The following is a 23,010-nucleotide window of genomic DNA, read 5'->3' on the forward strand; positions in this document are numbered from 1 at the left end:
TAGCCTAAATCAATTTTTGTAAAAATAAAGTTAACAAAGTGGCTTTTTGTGATAAAGTCTATATGCTGCCAACTCCGAATACGATTTTGCGCGAAATTCGTGTATTCGCATGATACACTGGAAAAAATTAACCACCACTTTTGAATTCAATTTCTAATTTAAAATATTTCTCCCTAGGTAGCTTATTATCCCTTCCAACTCTCTATGGATTATAAGGCGGATAGTTTCAGAAAAAAAGTGTTGTAAACTAAAACTTTGTCTGTCCATTACTGATACTTTTTGCAAATATCGGGGCAACCAGAATTCAGTGAATTCTCTTCTCAAATTGAAATTCATTGAATTTTTGGATGATAATGGCTTCCAGTTTAGTTTACTATTCGATTTTATTTTGGTAAATTGTTGAAGTAGATTCGATATGGAAGTTTTTTCATTGAAAAATTTGACTAATTCTGTGAAAATCACTAGTATATTACTTTTTTTGTAAATTCTGTCATTTTCCGTCAACTATTTGAAAAAAAAAATGATTGAAAAAGTTTAGCCCTTTTTGAAAGACAATTTAGATCAATTTTAGAACAACAAAGTATCCCACTTGTGAGAAATTCTGGCACATGGCAGAAGCCTGGCAAGACTTCGGCAGCTTTCAAAACTTTGCAAGCGAAAATGCATCATTCCCTCGCTACATCACGTCTTGCAAGATCGGTCTTCCTTCTATTCTTCTGTTCGACTTCATCTGATATTCGTCAATCCTTCACGTAAATCCAAAAATGAAAACGAGTCTTGAGATCAGGTAAATGAAATGAAAATACTGGTATATTGAGAGAAGAAGCCTTGCATACCATGGTTAGTAGTGCAGAAGCAATGTAATCATTCTTCATTTGTACATCTAATGGAAAAAAATAAAACCAAAGGCGCTGTAAATGTAGAACCGATTCAAAACGGTTCTGCCAGTTTTGTATGGCAAGAATCCGGAAGAAACTGAATTGTTAATAACTGCTAGGCGAAATTCTCTGCCGGAAGCGGTTGTTCCATTGTTGCCAGACTTTTGCCGGAAAATTTGCATGCTTATTCTTTTGTCAAAAATGCAATTTTGCTTTTTTCTGAAATTAATTAAATACGTGCTTGAAGACTTAAAACAACTTTTGGGTCTTGCTTTTTATGCCACAATACGAAGAAACGGTATTATCCAGCATTTTCGGACAAAAAAGGTGTATAATTATAAGAAGAAGTATTTGATTGGACAAGCCGTATGTAGTTGTGGTCGAAATCTAAAAGTTTCATTTCTACTAACACTATCAATAAGAATGCGTACAATGAATAATGTCTGTTAAAGCTGCTGCTAGCAAGAAGCCAAGACAGAGGTGGATCTGTGTTGGCTTGATTTAGCGTCTTGTCTGTCACTATGGAAAATCCGTGCTGGAGTGGTACAAGGTACGAGAGGTCAAATACGTGCCAATCCACCAAATTCTAATTAGGAAGTACTGGGCTCTAGATAAGAGGCAACTCTTCGAAGCCATAAAAAGCAAGCAAATGGTACTGATGATTTCAAAAGAAGATGGAGAATCGTCACCACGGTCGTATCTAAGGATACCGTACGGAAACTAATGGCGATAGAAAGTTTCACCAGATTAACATCTGACTTGAATAATTAATTGATTAAATGTACATAAACCTCTATTACTCTGAAATAAACAAACGTTTTTGTTGAATTATGTGTGAATTATTTCTACTGCTATTATTTTCTTGTCTGAAATTAAACGTGGACGGGCTATAGGCAGAATATATTTCTACAAAACGACAGTCCGAAAAATTACTCTACGCTTTTTAAATGTTATCGTTTCTTCTTGCATTCTACTTTGAATTAATTTCTTTTCTTAATTTTATAAAAAATATCAATTTAAGTGTTCAAGTGGACAACGTAGCCTAGTTCCTCTGGCATGAGAAGTAAGATATCCGTAAGCAACTAGCTGGTAAATTCGATTATCTACCCTTTCACTACCAGAGGTAGATTGTTACGGAAAATTAACCAGCAATTGTTTTGTAGTGAATACGACGAGCACCTTTGCAAAATTTTCCCTCTGAGAGAGTGATAAGTTTCTGATCGTGAATATCAACATAAACTTTTCTACATTCCAGCGAAAATATGATCACAATTTTAAGGTAAAAATTTTAGTTGTGACATAATCTAAAATAATTCAAAATTAAACTTTTCTGAAATGTTTGGTATCAACGAGTATCAAAGAGGAAAACACATGACGCGCGTTTGCCTTTCTCGTATTCTGAAAGTTCATAGCTCAGTGATCTGTGGAAGGATTTATATAATCTAACTACCAATAGATTCGACATTTTTCAACTTGAACGTATATTGCAACAATATTGCAGTTTTTCAATAGTACACTATTGAAAACCCTGTCTGATTTGAACCATTTCAGCATCAGCCAATCAGAACGGTTTCTAAAGAAGAGAACAAAGTATGTGCTACTCCAGCGATATAAAAGCTGAATATTTCACTTTTTCTATCATTTTGTGAAGCAAGACACACACGAGAGTAACATCGGGCCGAGCACACAGCGTTACTGCACCAGAAGTCTACCAGCTGAAATCATCAGTCGTCAAGGGAGAGCTGCTCAGTTAAGTTGTGGAAGCAACACCGAAGACTTCATGCCTGGAATGAAGCGAGCGGCAGTCGCAGCCGGGGCGGCCACACCGCGAAACCACACCAGAAGCCTGTCAGCTGAAGAATTTATAGAATTTTTTCTATTTCGTACCAAAAGCACCAGATTCATCAAAATGGAAGTTGAAAAAGTTTGCGCCGTCACTAACACGTTCAATTACGACGGCAAGGCTCTCACGCAATGCGAAAGTGAAAATATTGATGTAGAACACATCTTTATACTAGTATGGGTGTCGTTTGGAAATATGCCGTGCGAAACAGGGTTGCCACATGTACAGATTAATGTGTATTTTTTTATCTTCTGAAAAATACAGATTTAAATGTTGCGAAAGGACACAATTTCTTAAAACCGCTGAAAATCCACATTTGGTAAACGGAACTTTCGAAACTAATTATGAAGTAATAATAATATATATTATCATTATTATTATTATTTTTATTATCTTTATTAATAATATTATTATATTACAATTTAAATAAGAGAAAGCTTGCACAATTCACAGAATCGATCAAATAACTGGTATTTGGAAGTGTGAAGAAAGCGTGCTAGTTTTTTTCGTATTCACGACATCCAGTCTCTGACATTACCCACCCGCCTTTTTTAATGATTACTTAGGTTTAGTTGGTTTGACGTGAAGCCACTATACCAAACTTTAGTTATTGGCAATGTTACAACGTACAAACAGATTTAAAAGTCTCTTGAACAAACATGGCATACTTAGAGACAAGACTCGAACCTGCGTTCTTATGCATTTCGTGCTTACGCATTTACCATTCTCGCAACCCTGAGCTGCAAGGGAAACAGTTCTTCAACATTGCTTTTGGGTTTTTGTTTTCCAAAAAAAAACATCTTGTCTGGCATGCAGCTAGGCAAAAAAATCTGCCGTTTTATACCAAAAGTGATATAGCGAACCTTGGAAAAACAGTCCGTCTTTTAAAAAATTTATTTTTAGTTAGAGAAGCTTAAATATTCTCCTCAAAATCCACACATTCAAAAACCGCTTTGATTCCGAAAACCGAGTACAAAGATCGTGTATAAGAAAAACGTGCTGGAAAAATCAGTGTCAAACGAAATCTTAGTTTACCCAAACGACAAAAAAAGGCTCAAACACACAAAATCGCAGAAATCAATATCCAGCGGATGACAGAAGATATATCAGATTAATAATGGCGTGGGAAGTGTTTTCTCGCGGAATGATGGAACAAGGGCAAGCCTAAAAATTAAGTCACGCATTGGTCTTGTAAAGCATAAAATTGATTACTGGTTATTTTTTTCAACTTAATCCAGTAAACATTAAGACCAAAGCTAAATAAACAAATTCTGGACCTGCACGGAAGTTCTATTCGATCGGGAAATTCTGAAATTGTTTTCTATACAGCATCCACACGACATCCACAGTAGTAGCCGGAAGAGAGAGTTACTGGTTCAAGCCCCTTTCAAGCAACGTCAGGGTACTGCATTCCAATGTTGAACTTGACCTTCAGAACTATTACATGACCAATGCTACGACCCAACGGACACTAGTCAGGACGCAAAAGTACGACATCTGACTTGTTAGACCAGTACCTTATACTCTGAACCACTGAACAAGATTCGAGTTCCGTTTTGAAGGTAATTTTTACGCAAGTTATCATGTATGCTGTTTCATCCATCAGTATTTTTCTAATCTTTTTGTTTATTGGGTACAGATAAAAATTAGGACAAAACCCAATGATATAAAGTTTAGGGTCACTATAAAGCGGTTCAATAAGGCTGCTTCTCATTGAAGTGTGTATGAAAAATCAACGTGAGTTCCATTTCGAAGTCACGTTTAAGGGGATTTGAATTGTTTACATTTATAACCCAATAATTTCTAAAGTCGTATCCGAATAAAATTCAATACCTTTCGATGAGACTGTAGGAGTTTAATTTGAATCTAAGTTTTCTAGAATCAGTCAATTTATCCAAAAAATCATTGGATAAAAAACACTTTCTCGATAACATATTTTGCTGAATGGACATTTTCAATAATGAGAATTTTCCTAACATAAATCTCAACTCTAAAACTGATTAAGACAAAAAAAAACGGTTTGTAAGTAACAACTGCTTCGTACGTCTCACTTTTCTTATACACAAACTTCCGTGAACTTCAAATATATCTAACTACAAAATTTTATAACTCTCGTTAAATAATGTTCTAATGCTCAACGTGACACACTTGTAATAGAGCTTGTAGCGATAATTATTCGGACGATTTGAAAAGGATTTAAAATGGATATTTCCCACTATCACTTTCAGTGGAATCAAGCGAATTGAAAAATAGACTTCAAACAAACGTCAATCAGATGCCATGTAAGTATTTAATTTAATTGAAAGTTTTATCACTTGAACAGGGCAATTGTCTGCTTATCTTGCGTTATTTTCCGCAAAACGCGCGGCTTGACATGAAGCACATCCATCCTCAAAACACCCACAAACCCGCTGACGTTCAGTCTGTAGAAATTCTGTAAGCCTTTTGTTAGCAAAATGTTCCACTTCAAAACAACTGACGTGGGCACTTGCTATTTGCAAAGTTGCCCATTGATTCCAAATTATTTTAACAGAAAAAAAATTATTTGGCAGGTTTCAATTACTTGAACAGGTAGGCTTAAGTTAATCACCTTTGGATAAATAAACTCACATAACACCCCGAATCAGCTGAGTCTACATTGGCTAGCAGTCAGCAGTGAATAAAACATTCCCGCAAACTTCTCGATCAACCCGCGCACAAACCTAGCCTTATTCAACAATACGACCTTAGCCGGTTTGTTTTTGTTCCTCGTTTTCGCTAATATGGAATTCGCGAGGTACCTGTGCAGACACACTTATTTCCTTCTCTCCGCGAATTCCCAGCAGCACAACTTCACTCTCACTCTCATCCATGTGCAGATCCTGTTCGGCGATGTCCATGAATGCCGGTCACATACCTTCACTTAGGTGCAACCTGCCAAATTTACAAGTTTCTTCATCCAATGGCCCAATGCCATCAACGCAACGTGAGTCTATTAAAACACTAATCGGTAGATAGAATGACTGAGAAGAAATACGATACATTCACGAAACAGGTAGCAGGTTTTTCAGTTCACAGCGTTAGAGGCCGTTTGTTCTGCTCACCTATGATGTAGAGTGTAAATTTAGTCCTCGGAAATCCTTGCAGATCGCGCGTTCGGGTTCCAGGAAGCCGTACTACAGACGCTTGTCCTGGTGAAAAGAGTTCGGAGTTCCTGTCGAAGGCACAACCTGTCCGTGCGTAGTTTGAGCAGCAACTGGGGTGAATTGTTGATAACTAAACAGTGTTATATCCGAACTCGGCCGGTGCGAGGACGCGTGATGATCTTAATTCCGCGTGATTCGGCAGTAGGCTAGCGTACGCAGCCCGCTGATAAACCCGTCAGTCATCGACGAGCGGCGAATTGATACTGACGAATCGCGCAAATTTGCTTGCCTGTCTGACTGACTGACTGACTGCCAGTCAGCTTTGCTTATGTGCGGGTATAAACAGATATACTGCAGATACCGACAGCCGGCCTTTTGACAGGTAGGGTGGCGGCGGCTGCGGTTGTTGCAGGGATAACATAGGCGACATCGACCGCAAAAGTTTTGTAAGAATTAGACGTGAGAGCGAAACGGGCCCACGTTAGGGTGGATCGACAAGTGATCTATCGGATAAGATGAGCTCGAAGGGAAAGAAACTGTTCTGGACATGAAACGAACTGGGTTCCATCGAATTTGAAATCGATTCTATCCGTCTTCATAAATATTTAACAAATAGAAAGTCTATTGTATGCTAACCAAAAAGGATTGCCCTGAGAATGCCAGTTTTCTTTTAATGTAAAAAACGGTGTAGCGCAGTGTTTCGCCCGCTATATCTGAAGTAGCGGCCCCTAAATGAGTACAACTATTATACGAGGGGCACTACTTATATTTCGGGAATAGCGAATAAGAACAAACATTTTTTAAGTGCAAATGGCCTCACTGTTTTTCAAAGTATTCTCCATGATGATCGATACACTTTTGCATGCGTTGCACTGTGAAGATGGTACCTCAAAAACATGGTTTTTGATGCTTCAACAGCATCTTCTGGCGTTCAACGAGGACAAACCTTTTTTACGGCCAGATTTTCATGCAATATTATATGCACGCATGTGGAACTAATGCCCAAGGATGCCTCTATCTCACGGTATGTCACATGACAATCTTGCATTGTCAGTTCAAGCACAGCATCGATGGTTTCTGGCAAAACAACTGATTTTGGACGACCTTCACGAAATTCGTCGGCGACCGAACTACGACCACGATTGAATTCACTATACCATCGATATACAGTGGTTTTTTATGGTGCTTCATCGCCTAAGTTCATCGACACACTCTTGTTGAGATAATCCACGTCAAAAGTTGTAAAAAATAATCCAATGAAATCCTTCTTTTGAAATTTCTATTTTTTAGCCAAATTGATTTTTTTTTAACTCACTGTGAACAACACAAATAGCGCTTGTACATGAAAACGTTCTGAATGCGTTTATGTTAAAAAATGTCAAACTTTATTTTGGTGTTGCCAGATTTTCGCTATTGACATTAGTGTGGCCAGTTCTCGAAATATAATTAACGGTCTACGTTCATCTCAGTCAAATAAAAAATCAATCAAGAAACCTAATTTGAACATATTTCAAAGTCTGTAGATCATAGTTTTTCTAGAATAAAATGCAAATTTTTGTTTCAATTTAAATTTTTACACACTCGTAGAAGCCGCGCGGTTAAGGAGAGAGCTGGCATCACTGGGAGTACGATGCGATGCCTAAGGGCATATTCAGTAATGTTCTAGTTTTAGATGTATAATTTAAGTCAGTTTTAAAATTTGAATCTGGATTTTATAACAAAAAACTGGCAGCCCCAGCAGTGTTTTACTCGTGTTTCAAATAAAAAAAAAGAACGACAGCGTATGCCTTTTCTAAATTTGACAGAAAACTATATAACTAGACCGGCTTGCTGGCGATACGTTAGTTCCAGTTTCAGTTTTATTTTAGATCTTCATTATGATTTAGCTGCTAGAATTTGTTGCTGTTGCTCTCAAAAAAGTCCAATTTCAATCTGTATCAAACAACTTATAGTAAAGTAATTGGTCGAAACAGTTATTTTGAGTGATAGTGCAGTTGTGGCAAGTGTGTGGTGATTAGTGAAAAATGATATTCATTGAATAATGCCAGTATTACGACTGTCTATTGAAGAAAAAAAACAGAACACTATGAATTGCATGTATGAATTGATAGCGAACCTCCCAACAGCCGGTTATCCGTAGTTTTACGAGTTTACGAAGAAATTCCGTATTTTAGTAGGAAGCACATATTAATAAAAAACGCGATAAAATTGCAACGTATTCTCGGCAGCCGGCTACCCAGAGCAATAAACACAAGATAATATTATTCGAAAATTTTCTAACAAACAACCTCTTCCTGTGATGCATGATGAAATGCAGAAGATTACTCGGTTTTTAGTAGCAACATGCAATGAACTAACAATTCTGACGTGGCGGGCGTCGGTATACAGAGATCAATACAGTTTACACAATGTGAAACGACGTGCTATTCCCAAGTAAGTTATTTCAGAAAAACATTTTACAAGCTCAATTGGTTCTGATCAATAACGAAGTAGTAACACACGGGCGATCTCTAATGCTAATGCTGACGCTAACTAGAAGCCATACACTTAATCTCAGATTATTATTCATTAAATCAAACCAAACTCAAATGAACTTGATTTTCCATTCACTACATTTGAGCATTGCTACAAGTTTTAAAATAGCTTTGATCACAATATCACTACATTTGCCAAAATCATCAACCGTTGGCAACACTTTTTTCCTTGTAAGGATGGGAGATTTTGTCATGGGACAATTAACCTGTCAAGTACGAGGGTTGCTCGATAAGTCATGTGATTTGGCACCACTTATTTCAATACATCAAATCTGATATCAGCATCGTATAATAAAATGCTTTAAATGATATGCGTGCTCAGGACACTCTATCATCATTTGAGTTTACTTGTGTGTTTTCTAGTAAGTTGCAAAATTCGGTTCGGCGATTCATTTCGATTTTTACCGTGGTTTAACTCCACAAATTTGTTTCTATCAACTAGGCAAAACTTTCGGTGGTGAAGAACCATCGCTGGCCACTGTATTTCGATGATTTTTCGAATTTAATCAAGGTCGTTGTACGTTCCAGGACGAATTTCGTGAGAGAAATGCAAAATAAGCTCTTGTGTAAAAAAGAGGGTGGGTAATGTTAGATACATAACTGGATGTCGTGAATACGAAAACAACTGGCATGCTCCTTAACTGTTCCGAATATCAATTAGTTGATCAATTGTATGAATAATGCAAGCATTCCCCTTTTTCACTACTAGAATTTGAAACGAAACACCTAAACTAAACATCAGATTAGTTACATTAAACATTCTGAAACACAATGAAATATTATGAAATAACCAGTATAGTTCTTTTTAATAAAAATACAGATTAATCTGTATACTAATGAAAAACTTCAATCTTTTTGCAATATACGTTCTAGTTGAAAATTCTCGAATCTATTGGTAGTTGGATTATATAAATCCTTCTACAGATCACTGAACTATGAGCTTTCAAAATACGAGAAAGGCAAACAAGCGTCATGTGTTTTCCTCTTTGATACTCGTTGATACCAAATATTTGAGAAAAGTTTAATTTTGAATTATTTGAGATTATGTCACACAACTGAACATTTCATTATAAAATTGTGATCATATTTCCGATGGCATGTAGCAAAAACTATGTTGATACGTTAGATACAACAAGAGATATTCACGATCAAAAATTTATCACTCTCTCAGGGGGTAATTTTTGAAAAGGCGCCCCATAATAAAGTAAGTCGTATTCACGACAAAAGAAACATGGATGCTGTTTCGAAGAATCGACATGTGACGTGAGATTCAGGCATGCCTGGGCATTCGTTCCACTTTTAATTCTAATTCAATTTTTCATGAACGATGGATAACATATGCATAAAAAAACGTCAAAAAAATCGTAACAGGCGACAAATCATGGGTCTATGCATATGAGCCCGAGATCGGATCGAACAATAATCCACTAGTAGCCTTCGAACGCGCTCAAGTATGTCGAAATCGGTTAAGCCATCATCGAGAAAATTCTTGGATAGGTGAATAAACGGTTTTCGGCTTCGGGAAATCGAAAGTCCCCGTCATGATCTATTTACACTTGATCTGAGAACACATTGCAACTACCAAACGGGCCTAGAATTATCTAAATCAGTTGAGCCCTAATTGAGCCGTCAGTTAAGTCATTTATACGATTTGAACGAGACCAGAACTGGAAATATTCTTCATAACCCATTTGAATGTGATCGGTTACTACACTGTAGCTATAAAGTAAGTTTAAGTACAGAGAACAGACATCCAAGCTAATACAAACTTTTTCAAAAAAACTGTGTGAAGCATACAAGTAAAAATACGGTAAAAATGTTGCGTACGATTTTGAACGCATGGATTAACATTGCATGAAAGCTCGAACACTAGAGCCTATATAGGGACTACCGGACTGCTCGAAGCGCATCTATAGGAGAATTGCTACTTGGTGATTGCTTTTAAATCAACCGTTAAGTTTATTACACAAATTGAAATCTCTACTTCGATGTCTGTGATTAAAGTTAGTCATTTTCTGAGAAAATTGTGCAGATAGAAAAAGGTGCGATTTATCGGATACGTCACTTACACGATTATATCTCCGAAACCGCAATTGTTCATCATAAGCCTTACAAGCTTGATCAATGGACTGATGGTGGTTATTAGACGGGTCTTGAATTGTCGAGATCGGTCATTTCTAAGAAAATTCAATCATCTCTAAGAAATTTGAGCGCATAGAAGAAAGTGCAGATTGTCATTTGCGTCACTTTTACGATTATGTCTCTGAACCGTAAGTGTTCACCATGAGCCATGAGGATTAATCATCTCTGAGAAAATTGTGCGGATAGAAAATTTTTCGGTAGATTGGCACTCGTTGGCATACTGGACTATCATAGTATTGGTTTGTTTGGTTCAATGGACTCTAGTATCGTGATTACATTTTCTTGATCGATTTATTGATCCTAAGAAGAACCAAACTATTTAGTTTTTTCGATTTTTACTAATCTGATGGCATATTTTTCGACCGCGAGGAACTAAATGAATGATGCTGGTACATTTCGGATAGGAGTGTAAAATTTTGATTACTTTGACATCTGAAAACAGCGTAGCATCTTTATACGCGAGCATTTCTATTAGAGTTTCTAGCAGCTCATTTACAACTATAAATGCAAGTAGATTTGAGATGAAGAATGAGATTGATTTAATTTCATCATGTAATACCTCACCTCAACAAGTTCCACTGGAATAAAACAGTACTGGTATTTTCACGATATATTTAACATTTCTCTTTTTTCTCTTTCTTTTTGCTTTTCTCATATATCGTATTAGTTTAACCGAGAGCCGGAGCAGCGCTGCCAACTATACCGATTTTTGGACTCGATACAGGAATACAGATATGCTCTCTGCAAATACCGATATTTCAATTATCATACAGATAAATACTGGGTAAACCAGGTCGAGCGACCTTTCTTTTTGGTCGCAGTTTCCGCACTAAATTGATGTTTGATTTTTCGATATTGTACAGATAGATTTTTCCGCCAAATACAGATTTTTGGAAAAAAAACAGTTAACAGCACTGAGCCGGAGATCCATTTATCATATAGCATTCAATTCAGTTCGACTCGACGGAGTACGCTAAATGGCTGTTTGTATATGTGTGTGGAAGTATGAGTATATTTAACAAACATGTTATGCACTTGGTTTTCACAGAGATGACTGAACCGATCACAAACTTAAATGAAAACTAAAGGTCTCCAGGTCCTCTAGGATGCAATAGAATTTTATTCGGATTGAACTTTCGAATCGAGAGTATCGAAGTAAAATGTGCATAAAAAAAGTGCACTCGATTTCTCACAGACCGATCGACCTTAGGTTTGAAATTGAAATTGAAAGTTAGTTGATGACCAAATACATTGATTTTTGGTATAATGGATCTTCCTTTTTAGTTGCGGAAGTATCGGAAAAATTAATCCTGTATTTCAAACCGGAAATCACTCCAATTTCTCGGAAACTTCAGAACCGATATTTATAAGCTTTGATTCAAATAAAAAGTATTAAATTCCGATAAACTGAAGTAGAATTTTATCAAGATCCAAATTCCTGAAATGCAGAGTGAAGTGTGTATGAAATTGCAAATCGTCATTTTGAGCGATTATGCAAAAAACGAAAAAATTCTTCTAAATTTGGCTTAAAACTGTTCCAATTCATAGGTTGCTAGTTCCCAGTTTCCGTTTCCGGAAGTACCGGAAATAGTGGTCAAAAACTTCAGAAACGGAACTCTCCATTTTCTCAAAGGCGGCTGAGTAGATTTTCACAAACTTAAACTCAAATGAAAGGATTTGCGGTCTCATAGACTGCGATTGACATTTGTTCAGATCCGACTTCCGTTTGCGGAACAACAGGGTGAAGTGTGTTTAAAATTTTAAACCGTCATTTAGAGCTGAAATGAAAAACAAAACAAAGAACTTCTCCTATCTTGGCTCAAAACTATATATAAATTGAACATGAAATGCTGTTCAAATAAACTTGTTCATAATTAGGATTCAAAGAAAGTGTTTTGAAGAATTCCTTTTTTAAGCCAAGTAAGCGTCATTTGTGAAATATATTGGTTCTATTCTCTAACATGAATATTTTGGAAGCGTATGATGCAGAACATATCGGTAAATCGTGTGCAAAACTATTCAAAAGTGACATTGAATACAAAAAAACGCTTCGGATTTTAAAGAAGACAAATTTGCTGGGTCATTGGGAGTCATTCTCCTAAATCATACGACTGAATTGACCGTAAAATGTTGTCACACTATGCATAAGATGGGATCTGAATGCCTATGTATACATTCAAGTAATCTAAGCAATAAACTCACTCAAAGCTGATTTTGACGGTAAAACGGCTAAAAAATGCGACAAAAGTAAGTAATTTTTCATCACGACAACGTTTGGTCAAAATTAGGGGTTCCAGTCCAAAACGGTTTCGATACTAGTGGAAAGGAAATTCTTCCTCACTCGCCTTGTAGTCTAAAATTATGCCAAATCGTTAAGTCATTCTAATTTTGATAAAATTCTTGCGGACGTAGAATTACACAAACTAAAACACACCCGTTTATGATTTAGTGAAAGCTATTTAAGAAAAAATGTGATTTAAATTGTTCAGTCATTGAGTGTGGATAGTATTTCCCCTACTACCCAACAACTACCCACCCTAGTGGCGACCGGAAGCATAAACTGTTAAATCAACCATGATTAATTTGTTACCAGCACCGATTTGCGATATTCCTTGATGGACAAACTACGCGTAAACAGAATGTGAAAGACTGTTTGTCAGTGGGGAACTCAAACGATGATGGAATTGGCACATTCTAGAGTTCAGATAAACAAACAAAAGATTAGGTTTAAAACAATGTACATTTTTGACGATTCTCTTTTCTGGAATTCAAGAATTCGGGGCTCGGAACATCAACATTATCTACGATAGTTAAACGGAAAGACGGACTTCCACGAAGGTGATATTTCGTTAAAATAGGGCACAACATAGAGCACCGCATAAATATCATGTTACTGCTTTCGCACTGTTGCAAGCGAGGAAAAAATATGGCTTCGCAGATATTCAACCGCTCGAACGCGATTTAGTTACTTGCAAAGTTATTGGTTTGAGGTTGAAGATTCGGTTCGTCAAAACTTGCTTTGTGGGAACACGGTTGCATAAATAGTAAAGTTGCTCACCGATTTGAAAACGGGATTAAAATAAATGGAGCATATCGAAGCACACGACCGGATGCAAAACGTTCCGGAAAACACGTGTATGAATCCTGAATTCCAGCAGCTAGTATAACACAACTTCAAGTTGACATGTGCTACAGTATTTATCTTCGATCATCAATCATACGTTCGACAGCTTCCATTTATCAGACGTTCCCGTAGTTATTAGGTACCGGTTATTGTCGACCTTCACCGAGTTTTGAGTTAATACCATATATTACTCAATTGCTTCCATACTGATAGAAATATTCTAATATCTACCGCTCTGAGTGAATTTCTGGCTACTGAAACATCGATTTGCCCAGTGGGGTTTCCAAAATTCATTACTGAACTCGACAAACGTCGACAGATACGTCAGGGATTCCCTGTTCTTGTGGAACCAAGAATTGAGTGAACGTAAAACAACGGATAATCCCCGGTGCGATCAACTCGAACAAGTTTTTTTTCATTCAATAACCCAAGCGCACCACTGCAAGCGTGCACACTATAAATTGCAGTTCATAACACGTGAAAACTTGAATCATTTGTTCGGGAGACACTTGACGCAAGTGTGGTTTAATGACTTAGTTTTAGTGGCATGAGTTTCTCCAGTCGACTGCCAGCCAATGTGAGTATAGTCTCACTCGTGAATGGCTCATTTCAATATACTAACTATAAATATACACAACAACTTGCTAATGAATTGGTTTTAAGTCTGTCGATAAGTGAGAAATGCAAGATCAGCGAACATTTTTGAAGAGAAATTCGAACGGTTTTCGGAGATATTTCACATCGTAACTTGACTCAAACCACCACTATAACAACGTGACGAATCTCGAGTACGTCCATCCATCGTAGCTTGATTCATTATCACACGATTACGGTGTCCGTAGTACTACGTCACCGAACTCATCATTACACAACTTTTAATCTGACGCAAAATCGGTTGATTCTACCGTACCATTGATTGATGACGTTTCTCGTTTGCGATTTCAACTGCAGTTGAAAAGTGCAACTCTACGATGATTAGGCACTTCTTGACCGGCAAAAGCAAAACAAGGTCAGACCCGCGCTATAAAACTAGAGTATTTTCTTTGTCATATTCGTGGAAGGGTGCTAACCAACAATTAGTCATCATCGGTACTGGATAAGAAAATTGAACCTAGCGGAATAACATTCGATTTTCAAGCCCCACACAAAAACTAAACTAATCCCGAAAACGGGAAAGACTGACAACACGGATTTATATTGTAAAATTGCATGTTGTTCCAAGATGTGCTGAAAGATTCCTTTGAACAACCGCAATGCAATTAGGTTTTACAAGATGACATCACAAATAAACTCATATTCATATTTGACATTTACCGGTGGTTTGTTCATATTTCAAATAACACGTGTTCGAATTAAATTAACGTGTAAACAAATCACAGTTAGCTGTCAAATGATGTTCATTCAGTGGACTTTGTGAGGTTATGTCATGTTCGTGTAAACCTGATTGGATATATGCTTCGATTAAGGCGATGCTAAACTACTTTTGAACGACAAAGGCGACGAGTTTTTGTTTTATAAATAAAGCTTTTTTCACCTAATGTTAACATATTATACACACCAAGATTCGATTACGTTGTTCGGTAATTTTAATGACGAAAACTTTCGATAATCAATAGAAATTACCGATATTTCGGTACATAAAATTCATTTTACAACAATTATGCAAATTTTTGCCGATCGATTAGTTTTATGAAAGTTTTCAAACTTTTTTTTTCTATTCTGTAAATAGATATACAATTCAAACGGTAAATCTGAATAGTCGCCGAGTACGGTAAAAACCATACCGTCCGTATGGTAAAACAATCTTCCAATAACCGAGCTTCTGTAAATACTGATTGTCGTGAAAACTAACTTCTTGCAGTGTTCGTCGAATGGAATGAGATACAAGTGCACAAGTTTTTAAAACATTAGAACTACTCAAAGCTTTTGGTTTATTTATAGGCAGAAAATAATTTCCAATTTTATACATTACATTTCGTTCGAGAGTAATTTCTGGTGGACTTGACGGGTTGTGCAAATCTCCGAAAAGCGCTTATAATTCCAGTCAACCGGGAAATGAAGTTACATTTTTTGTAGACATTTTTTATATTTTTTCGTGGATGTATAGTGCACCGTAGTCACGACTGGCTCGAATTTTCTTCACTCGTTTCTAAGAAAAATATCCAAATCCGAAATACCTAATCGTAAGTTTAGAATGTATGTTGTTTTATGAAATCCGAAAATCTATTCAAATTCAGAATTTTAAACAAAAGGAAACAAACACAAAAAATTACCGAACAATTCGTTAGATCCATTTGGTTTACAGTTTACGGTATTTGTTTGACAATTCAGCAATAACCGAACAATCGGTAATCAATTCAAATACCGAACAGATTACCGAACGTTGCTGTTGAAAATTCGGTAAAAAATTCGGTTTTTTTCGCTCGCCAAACCCATTTTTGTGTTTCATGCTTTATAGTGAAACGAAAGCCGGAAGACATTTTTTCGAATTTACAGACTTTTGCAACCCTGCCTGAAGATATTCGAGATTTTTACCTGTCATCTCTGTTCAACAGACTTTTCCTAAGACAAGACCTGACAACTGGCTTCTTATTCTTCCTTCCGAATCATCCTTCTCGTCATTTTCGCCCTGTGGAATAAATAGGATAACAGAGGTGTTTTGGCCCACTTAGGATTGATTTTATTTTGGCCCACTTTATAAAAATATCCACCAAATATAATTAAATGTGATTTAATGTGATTAGCTTCAAATTGATGCAAAATGAGTTACTTAACATCGATAAAATCCGATGAAATCGATAAAGTTTGTTAGGTGGGCCAAAATATATGAAGTGGCCAAAATACCTCTGTTACCCTACCAACGTATCAGCTACAGTGTAGCCATATTTACAAATCATGCTAAGAAAAATAAATTTATTAAATTTAAATTTTCAGACTTGGTTTTTAATTTGAAATAAACATGAAAAATGTTTCGGTGAATGCATTTTTTTATTATATATTAATGCTTAAAACAATTAATTGAGCTTTGATGGCAAAACACGAAATATCTCATGTTAAATGCAAAATCGAATCCATTGTTGACGTACTACCGGATCTTTTGGAAACCGGAAAAAGTCAAGTTTGGATAGAAATGCTTAGTGCGACCACAGTGTGCAACACAACAGTTCATTCTTCTCGTAAAACTAAACATACTTTCGATACATTTTAATAAACTTGTTTTCTGATTTTCTTTATACTTGGCATCATTGCTCGCGTACCCTGCAAAAGTTTTTTCTTTTCACAATGTGCGGGTAGCAGCATCAAAATCAGCCAATCAGAAACTGGCCCATTTTGGAACAAAAGCAGCCCCACCAGTTGTCAGGTCTTGTCTTAGGACTTTACCACCGATTCATCAGTAAACAGGATAATGTACGATTCAGACGATCCGTCTCCTTCCGTCAAGGTCAACCTCCGTCACCGTCACCGTCAACCAGAGATGCCATTTATACAGATTTATCTGTATCATACAGATTTTTACATGCGCATACAGAATAGATTTGATACAGATTTTCTAAATTTAACACGGATTTCCCAAGAAGCAAAAAAAAGCTTTTTCGCATGAGCAATCTATTACTATTTGAATGCAGTGACGAGAAGCAAAGTCTTGGCATTACATTCCTTTTGTGGATTTTGACCTTTCTGTTCCAAGATGGAAAGAATTATTGCTCATTGAAATTTAATTTTATTTGTGAATACAGCTAAATACAGATTTTTTATACAGAGTAATACAGATTTCCAATGAAAAAATCTGCCATCTCTGCCGTCAACATAAATTACATGCATTCTTATGGAGACATTCACACGTAACGTCACCGTCACGAAACGTCTTGACGGACGGAGCGTGTGAACGTTCCGGTAAAAAAAGCATTAAACTTATTTTGACAGACGCTGACGTTCCGGTGACGGTGACGGAAGAAGGTGGACCGACTGAATCGTACATAATTCGACCGTCCCACGACAAAAGGGCCTAACTGCAAATGACAGTTTCTCTTTGTTTACTTTTTCTTTCACGAGTTACCGAACTGATTTTATATTTGACGCTTTACTCTTCGCAAAAGTTCCAAGGTATAACTACAAGCTTTCGATTTATATTGGAAACTTGCAGTAATGACTCCGTAATATTTAAACGTTATTAAAGCAAAAATCCTATCGACATTAAGAATCTTTTCCGGTCAATATTCAAACATTCAACAACTATACTATGAATCACCGACTCGACGACAAAACAATAATCTCTTATGTTTACCCCGCTAATAATGAAGATAAAGATATCGATGGTTGTGCAAAGTCGTAAATCTTAATTGTAGATTCGAGTACTGAGTAACCAGTTTTAGTTACAGTTTTTATAATGAAATCTGATACAATGATGGCTTCAAACTTTTGTGTCGCGACTGCAAGGTGCAGATGTGCAAAATAATTCCAGTGCAAAGATTTGAACCGTATTTATTATCCGATTTTTGACATCAATGTTTTTTTAACAGTTCTTGCACTGGTGATATTTTTAAAGGACTATAAAATCTAAATCAGGTAGGGTAAAGTAGTTTGCATCGTTTAAGGAAGCATTGAGATATTTCTAAATGTATTAACATACACACTTAGAAAATTTCGCAGAATTCGGTAATTTTTTACCGAATTTTCAACAGCTGAACGTACGGTAATCAGTTCGGTAATCAAATTGATTACCGATCGTTCGGTAATTGGTGAGCTGTCAAACAACTACCGTAAACTGTAAATCAAATGGATCTAACTGATAGTTCGGTAATTTGTTTTCCTTTGGTTAAAATTCTTTTATGTTCTGGTTTTCATAAAACAACACATGTTCACAAAAACGAATGATAAAAAAATCCAACCTGTTGTGGCTATGATTTTATTCCACCTTCCAAAACACTGCACAATCCGTCGAGTCCACCAGAAATTACCCTCGAACGATTTGTGTAGGCAGCAAGTGGACAAGTGATACAAAATTATTCTCTGCCTATAAGTAAACAAAAAGCTTTTATGTTAGTGGTTATAATGTTTGAAAAACTTTAGCACCTGTACCTCAATCCATTCGATGAACTCTTCAAGATTTTTTTCGTTTGGTTAATAAAAAGACACTTACTGAACATTGATCAACTGTTTGACAGTTAGTTTTCACGACAATCAGTATTTACAGAAGTTCGGTTTCGGAAGATTATTTTACCGTACGGACGGTAGAGTTTTACCGTACTCGGAGACTATTCAGATTTACCGTATGAATTGTATATATATTTACAGAATTCTGTAATGAAAATATGCGTAACACTGATCGTCCGGTAAAAATTTTCATAATTTTTGTAAAATGACGTTCATGTACCGAAATATCGGTAATTTCTTTTGATTACCGAAAGCTTTCGTTAAAAAAATAACCGATCAACGGAATTGAATCTTAGTGTGTAGTTTCATCGAGAATGTGAGTATGATTCTGGTAGAAGTAAAGTAAATTGGTTCATAAAAACACTTTTTTCAAAACGATCACATTTTCAGTTTTTTTATTTGCCTTAAACATAATGCCCGACCAGTCGTATAATATGTCCCTCAACAAATCAACGGTATGCCCCACAATAAGAGACATCATGCCCCAAAACAATGATGCAACATGCCCCTTGGAATATCTATATAGAAGAAAGCTGACTAATGATACTTTCAGTTTATTCACATTTTGCAGCAGGCGATAATTCGACCGTCCCACGACAAAAGGGCCTAACTGCAAATGAGAGCCTCTCTTTGTTTACTTTCTCTTTTGATTATTACGGAGCCATTATTGCAAATTCTTTAAAGTTTCTAATATAAATCAAAAGCTTGTAGTTTTACCTTGAAAGTTTTGCGAAGAGTAGAGCGTCAAATATAAATCAGTTTGATAAATCGCGAAAGAAAAAGTAAAAAAAGAGAAATTGTCATTTGCAGTTAGGCCCTTTTGTCGTGGTTCACAAAAATCTTGAAAGAAGGAGCGTTTTAGCCGGGCGGGGCTCTAGCTGTACCCAATTTTGTAAAAAAAACCAAAAGTTAAGTAGTAGTAGAAAGAAAACGTTGGCCGATGTACCATGGGTGTCATTTAAAGTCAGTACCACATTCATCTGACATCATATCAATCAATTTAAAAGGTCCACCGAAAATTTAAAATTTGAGCGTTAAACAATCGTAATATAATAATAATAATAATAATAATAATAGAAACATATGTTTGAATTTCGGAATAATAGATAAAATCGTTTTAACGCTATGTTATGTCGTATTTAAATAACATCTTCATTTGAATTGAGAAGTAGTTCAGAATAGTGGGTCGTTCCCCCTGGTACGTAAAATTACCCACCTGTTCTTAACACGTTTCACCGGTCCCGGATAATGATAAGTATAATATCTACAATGAAGAGTATTTCACAAATATAAGATCGTCTCTTTCCCAGGAAAGATGGGTGAGCAATTGCAGAACTGGATAACAAATCATCAGACTTCACATACTTCAATTCGGATCAGGATGATTTTATCAAGTGGGTAGCATTACGTGCGATTCACACGTCCGTTACCGGCACGGAATGTCAACAATAGATGTATGCAATAGAGACCCTGTTTTGATCAGAGACGCGCGGAGAGGAAGCCAAAAGGTGAACAAAACGAGTGAAGTAAATAAACATTGTTTGTTGCTGAGAATTTCAAGAGTAGTATTATTACTTTGACAAATTAAAATGTCAAAAAAATGAGGTTAGCAGGGTCAGCAGTGATTGTTAGGCTGTTCTGCAAATTTAAATACTTTCTAGCAATAGTAATACATAGTGCCAAATGCTCGGATCGGTTGTATAGAGTAGAGATGCTCAGCATTTCGGGTATTTCCACCCGCAACTCAACCCGAGCGAGAAGAGTTATTTATCATCAGTTACGGTTCGGGTTTAGAAAGTCGGGTATTCAAAGCCAAAACCCAACCCGAAAACAAACCCGATGAGCTCGGATACACAGGAAAAAAAATTGTAAAAAAATGTGATTTTCAATTGATTTTAGACGATGTGAAAAATTTTAGACGTACTGAACATCAAATGCAATAATTTTCGAGAAATATTTCAGATTACATCAAAACAACGTATTGAGTATATTACATCAGCTTCTGATAGAAAATTATGCATTTTTTCGTGTAATATTGCAACCCTTAAAACGACACTGAGATCGTTGTGATATTACATCGTAATCGCTGCACATCTGTAGTGACTATTGATGTGCAGTAATCACTCTAATTTTGACAACATTTAGCTTTTCCCAACCAAAATGGCATTATTCAGTTTTCAATCGCCATTTCAATTTATGTATTGAAACTATTTGAGATAATTATATAGTATCGGATAGTAGTAAGACTTGTGATATTAAGAAAATTTTTGTTTTATTATAATGAAAAAAATGTTCAGCTTATATTATACTCACCAATGACAAATCCTTTCTTAATGGCAAGCCGTTGATGCTTAACCATTCTACGATTCACTTTCCCATAAAGATTACATCTGCATCGCACACTGCACTTCATTGAATGGATTTCTTATGGCGCCCGAACATTATTTGATGTTCCCGGATCGAGATGCGCTGAGGACCTCAAAAGATGAACCGAGTTAGCGGAAAACAGACCGGCCGGCCGGCCGGCATGATAAATTCACTATCGACTTTGGCTGAATAGACGACACACGCGAAAAAAAAACAGAGAAGACATTCGGTTCGGCTCGATTAGACTAATTGCTGCGCGTCCCCACAGACCATTTAACTTCTTGATTAGTTTGAGAAATTGCAATTATGTGCCGAGCATAGGGTACGGAAGCGATGGTGATCGCGAAAGGACGCTAAAGAGAGACGAGGTATTTTCGCGAGGTCATCCTCATGTCAGCAGGTTCTATTAATAGTCGATGGCAACTGTTTTAGTAAGATCGCTCGAGATGGACATCAATCAAAGAGGTCAAATGTTTACCGCACAGCAAACATAGGAACGCACGGGTAGAACACGCACGCAAATTGAGACCAATTAGTTGCATCGGATCCAGGATGCATCGTTTGCCGAAACAAGGTCGCCACAAGAAATTATTGATAGGAAAATGACTGCGACAGAATAGCAAGTTTTGGAAATTTTTGAAAGGTCATATTGTCAAATACCGGATGGATATTATTTTAAATATACAAGCCTATAGACATCGGCTATGGAAATACCAAATATAGTGGCACTCAAAGCATCATTGTGAGCAAAAATGTGCAAGTCATATGCAAAAGACGTCGAAAAGTGAGCAAGAACACAATCGATGACTAGGCTAAAACGCTACATTTACTTTGCTCAAGACGAATATCTCAATGTGAATGTTAGGCTAAATTATAAGCTTCATACGAAAGCGAAATCAAATTCAAATATATGTAATCGCTTGGCAGTAGTCAAACACTCTTTCCGAATAGGCTCGCAAGTAACTTCGGACTGATGTTGCGTCAGATTTTGTGTATCTACCGGTAAGTAAAAACATTGCCAAAAATCAGAGTTGTCTTGAAACACGACTAGCGGCATCAGCACTTTCATCTGATGCGATAGGATGTTGTTAATTGTTTCAACAAGATAGTTGAGCATTGCCAGGTTGATATGCGAAGAAACAGCTAACGACTATTCAAGGTATAGAATATTGAATCTTTTTGAAAAAAAATGTTTTTTTAGTTTCGCCCAACAGTAAATTTGCGGTTTATCCACACTTTACAATTTCACATCAAGTATTTTAGCATTTCTATTGACCATTCAGTCGCAACACTGGTAGTGATCACCATCTCGTAGTATATAATTGATAACTTACAGATTAGCGATTTCAAACTTTGATAAATTCTTACAGAATAACAAACAGACACAATCGAAATTCAACACTTTAGCACTTCTTCATTAAGTTCACTTATGGATTAATTTCTACTTTGCACACACTTCGATGTAATCCATTCATATCTTAACAATATACTAATTTCATTGTTTAGGATTTCCAGTATTCATATCTACAAAGAGGCGTTAATTTGATAAGCTGATTGGTAACTAGAAAAATGTTTTGTTTTGGTTGTTATCAGAACAGCCCCATTCGATAGCGAAACAAATATTACTCACACACCTGCACACGTATTTTGACAATTGCATTGAGTGCCGAATGAGTGCAGCAGCGTTGCCAGGTGGTACGATTTCGAGCAATGCGGTCAGTAGGCTGCTTCCACAGAGTATAGATTTTTAGTGCTCCTATGAAATGTGAATGATAGAAAAACTTGTTGAATTTTAGAATTACAGAATAACCGTTACGTTTGTCCACAGCTTCCAAGCTGAAAG

General features: G+C 36.5%; 1 protein-coding gene across 8 annotated transcripts in view; it reads right to left on the reverse strand.

Annotated features, from left to right (window-relative positions):
* The window catches only part of LOC131438337 (cystinosin homolog), a 44,065-nt gene extending 21,279 nt beyond the window's left edge, over positions 1 to 22,786 (reverse strand). For 2 of the 8 annotated variants that reach the window (XM_058608283.1, XM_058608349.1), the window contains exons 1-2: positions 22,502 to 22,786; positions 21,114 to 21,269 (exon numbers count right to left, since the gene is read on the reverse strand). The gene's annotated coding sequence lies outside the window, so the exon portion shown is untranslated. Of the gene's footprint in view, positions 1 to 5,804; positions 6,121 to 21,113; positions 21,278 to 22,501 lie in introns of those variants that run through there. The other 6 variants (XM_058608318.1, XM_058608308.1, XM_058608298.1 and 3 more) reach the window with 6 other exon arrangements.
* Positions 22,787 to 23,010: the final 224 nt, after the last annotated feature.

The sequence above is a fragment of the Malaya genurostris genome, chromosome 1 (genome assembly GCF_030247185.1).
Source record: "Malaya genurostris strain Urasoe2022 chromosome 1, Malgen_1.1, whole genome shotgun sequence".
In the NCBI taxonomy this organism is placed as follows: Eukaryota; Metazoa; Arthropoda; class Insecta; order Diptera; family Culicidae; genus Malaya; species Malaya genurostris.